The sequence below is a fragment of the Macrobrachium rosenbergii genome, chromosome 40 (genome assembly GCF_040412425.1).
Source record: "Macrobrachium rosenbergii isolate ZJJX-2024 chromosome 40, ASM4041242v1, whole genome shotgun sequence".
NCBI lineage: Eukaryota > Metazoa > Arthropoda > Malacostraca > Decapoda > Palaemonidae > Macrobrachium > Macrobrachium rosenbergii.
In genome coordinates, this window is record NC_089780.1 from 22,197,666 (window position 1) to 22,202,093 (window position 4,428).

Consider the following 4,428-nt stretch of genomic DNA (forward strand, 5'->3'; position numbering starts at 1 on the left):
CACCCCGTGGGGTGCATTGACGGCACTACTTAACAAATCCTCAACTTACATAAACATGAATAAAAATTATCTTCATCAAATTCTCAAATTAAATAAACCTAAATAAAAGTGATCACTGGCAATTTCTCAACTTAAATATGCCAGAATTTTCAACTTATTAAAAAACCTGAATAAAAATTATCATCAGCTAATACTCAACCTATATAAACCTGAATAAAAATTAGCATTAGCTAATTCTCAATTTAAATAAACCCGAGGAGAAATAATCATTACCAAATTCTCAGAAGAAGTGAACTTAAGTATTAATGCCCCTTAGCGTAAAGACAAGGCAGATACGAGAATTATACGGGCAAACCTTGCAACTATACATACGAGTACGAACGTAAGAAACGTTAACACACTGTTACCTACAACATGCAAGTGGATTTAAACACTCCTGCACATTACAAAAATAAAACAAAAATATATATAAAACATGAGGGAAATTAGAACAAATGTAATAACAGATAACTAAATGGGCCTATACCAAAAAAAAACATTCCCCCTTCGTGTATGTGTGTACATAATCCCTACCATAAAAACAAAATCAGAGTAATATACTGAAAAACAAAACAAATGCATATAACACATGAGAAAAGGCAGACCAACGTATTGACGTAATACACAAAAAATAAAAAAAATCCCCTCCTTCGTGTAGCCTAAGTGTGTTTACATAATCCCGACCATAAAAACAAAACAAAATTAGACTAATATCCTGAAGTAAGCACGTATATCTCCCCACACGTAGTGGCGTGCTCCATAAGAGAGAAAACGGAAGCCTATCATAAAAATTAAAGCTGAAGTGAAGTCTGGGAGGCCTCAATATTTCATATATATATGTGTTAGGAAAGGGCCCCCATCCCTTCTCTCTCTCTCTCTCTCTCTCTCTCTCTCTCTCTCTCAATCTCTCTCTCTCTCTCTCTCTCTCTCTCTCTCTCTCTCTCAAGGACTCATGGTTTAGTTTGGGGATGCATAGGCCTATGCGATTAATATGCAAATTGATCCAAAGTGTGGTGTCTGGGAGGACTCAATATTTCATACATTTATGTTAAGAAAGGGGTCACCACTTTCTCTCTCTCTCTCTCTCTCTCTCTCTCTCTCTCTCTCTCTCTCTCTCTCTCTCTCTCTCTCTCTCAAGGACTCATGGCTTAGTTTAGGGATGCATAGGCCTATGAGATTAATATGCAAACTGATCCGGAGTGTGGTGTCTGGGAGGCCTCAATAATTCATATATATAGGCCATATATATGTGTGTGTGTGTGTTAGGAAAGGGCCTGCCTCTCTCTCTCTCTCTCTCTCTCTCTCTCTCTCTCTCTCTCTCTCTCTCTCTCTCTCTCTCTCTCTCTCTCAAGGGCTCATGACTTAGTTTAGGGATGCATAGGCCTATGAGATTAATATTCAAATTGATCAGGAGTGTGGTGTCTGGGAGGCCTCAACATTTTATATATATATATATATATATATATATATATATATATATATATATATATGTTAGGAAAGGGCCTCTCTCTCTCTCTCTCTCTCTCTCTCTCTCTCTCTCTCTCTCTCTCTCTCTCTCTCTCTCTCTCTCTCAAGGACTCATGGTTAAGGGTTGCATAGGCCTACGCGATTAATATGCAAATTGACCTGGAGTGTGGTGTCGGAAGATTGGTCTATGCATAGGGATGCATAAATGTAAAAAAATATGCTTTTTTGCAATGTATGCAACAGAGGCAACGAGTCTTTTGGTTTGTTGCTGTTTGCGAGTTGTGCATACTTAGATATTCAAGTCGTGCAAAGTTTGAAATCCATATTCGTAAAAATAGACGCAAGTAAGCAAGAGAGACACACACATAAAAATTAATAAATAAATAAATAAGTAAATACATACGTACATAAACACTATATATATATACATATATATATATATATATATATATATATATATATATATATATATATATATATATATGCACGTAAAAGAAGAAGAAAGAAGAAGAAAGAAGAAGAAGACTGTATATATGCTAGCCCTAGACATATATCATAAACATAGGTTATATATATAATATATATATATATATATATATATATATATATATATATATATATATATATATATATATATATATATATAAATATAACCCCTGTAATTTAAAATAAATAAAATAATTCAGTCTACTTACCCTGTGTACTGCGGTTTTTTCCTTTCGCCTTTTAGGTGTCTTGACTGCCAGCTGATTCGTTATCGAGACTCGTGGACGAATTCGCCGTTTTTTCCGCTCAGCTACAACAACAACATTGTCAGTTATTGTAATTTAAATCGTTGTCAGTGATTTGGATTTAAATCACCACCTGTTTATTGCTGGCCTCGACAACAACACTATTTTCACACTGCTTTTTCACGACACTGTGACAAATCAAAATGGCATATTGCGTTTTAGATTTGTTCTATTCTTTTACTGTTAAAACCCCCTGGAAGTCTTGATAGAGAAAATATATATAGAGAGAGAAAGATAAACTCCATATAGAAAATATATTTACATATACAGCAATTTCAAAACGACCGTTTAGTAATAAAAATCATAATAAAAATATTGGACTGCTCCCCGCTTAATCTGTTAAATCCTTCTCTTTGTATACCTCTATAAATCTTCATTTGCCATCGGACGCGAATTGTTCCTTACTTAAGTATCATTTTCCTATTCCTTTCCTGTAAAGACGAGATAAATGTTGTTAAAAACGAGAACGAAGCAGAATCGGCTGCGGGAGAGTTTCAGATCGACGGAGCAGGAGCAGTGAATTTATAACTCTTTTCTTCACGGCGTCCGGATGCCGACTGAGGGACAGACAGAGCCCTCCCCCTGACACCCAGCTGTTGCACGTGGTTTCAGCTGCGCCGACTCACCGCACCAACAACAGGTAGCTGGTGGATGTCTCTCTCTCTCTCTCTCTCTCTCTCTCTCTTCTCACCCACACACACGCACTTACACATACACATGCACGTACATTCGTGCACGCTTTGCACATGTATTTGATAAGCGTTCGCAAACACAGGGTTCTGATATAAGCAGGAAGGGGCTATGTACGTCTCCTTTCCACCATTACCCGTGAATATCTCTCTCTCTCTCTCTCTCTCTCTCTCTCTCTCTCTCTCTCCAACACACACGCATACATACACAAACACGTCGTGCAAGCTTGCACACGTACTTAATAAGCTTTCGTGAGCACGGGGTTGGGATACGTGCATGTTGCATTGCTCTCTCTCTCTCTCTCTCTTTCTTTCTCACACACACACACACATGCACATACATTCGTGCACGCTTGCACATGTATTATATGAACATTCGTCAACACAGGGTTGAACTATATACATATTTATTTATATATGTATCAAACCCAATGGTACGGGAACCCTGGCGCCTTTTCTTAGACCTACTTCAAAGAGAACAAAAAAATAAATAAAGATAGGCAGGCCTTAGCCAAAAAGAAAGCGATAGGCTAACTCTGAAGAAGAAGAAAGGCTGCTTCTACATATTAGGTAAACCAGAAACATGAAGAGAATTGAAGACTTTGGCTGTGGAAGGATATAAGCACTTAATGAGCCTTATAAACCCAGGATTAGCCATTTCCACAGGCCTACACGTCAGCTCAAAGAACAGTGACCAGACAAGCGTCTATAAGAGAGAGAGAGAGAGAGAGAGAGAGAGAGAGAGAGAGAGAGAAGAAGCAAGGTGAAGAATGAAAGTTATAGATGGCATACATGCGACTACTAGTAGAAAATGCTCATAACAGAATTGGTGGAGAGGCAACGTGAATATGATGTAGAAGGTATATCATATGGAATATAAGTTCTTTATATGGGCCTATATACTGTATGTATGTGTCTGTGTCTGTGTGTCTGTGTGTGCGTGTGCAGAAACTATGTAAAATATCGAATGCGATACAAATAACCAAAAACTTAATCCAACTTGGCTACTCCGCTTTCTCTGGTTCCGGGTTTAAGCGTTAAGCAAATCCGACTTTGCTCAAACCGGCTAATGAGAATTTAGATGCATTCGTCTAAATCGGTTAATTGCGTTCCGTAGTGTTCCCGGGGGGAAGTAATTATCGCCACCATTGCCAATTCCAGTATTCCAGTATTCCCGTTCGACCCTGCGAGAACGGATTTGAAGCATGGGACCTTTAGACCTATGAGTCTAAGGTAAAGAGATATGCAATATTAGGTTTCACTTGGGAAAAGGTTAAATCAGGTAAATATCAATTTATTTGTAAATCAAATACATTTTGGTCTTGTGTATTAGATCCTGCGAATATAAACTTGTTTTCACTTACCATTCCTTCAATAAAATGTCTTTAAACAAGTATATATAATATATAAAATCGTCATTAAGTGAGCTTAGCCCAATTGGG

At 37.5% G+C, this 4,428-nt stretch overlaps 1 protein-coding gene across 2 annotated transcripts in view; it reads right to left on the reverse strand.

Annotated features, from left to right (window-relative positions):
* The window catches only part of LOC136826227 (somatostatin receptor type 2-like), a 247,614-nt gene extending 244,758 nt beyond the window's left edge, over positions 1-2,856 (reverse strand). The window contains exons 1-2 of one of the 2 annotated variants that reach the window (XM_067083301.1): positions 2,659-2,856; positions 2,202-2,498 (exon numbers count right to left, since the gene is read on the reverse strand). The gene's annotated coding sequence lies outside the window, so the exon portion shown is untranslated. Of the gene's footprint in view, positions 1-2,201 lie in introns of both variants that reach the window. The other variant, XM_067083300.1, reaches the window with a different exon arrangement.
* Positions 2,857-4,428: the final 1,572 nt, after the last annotated feature.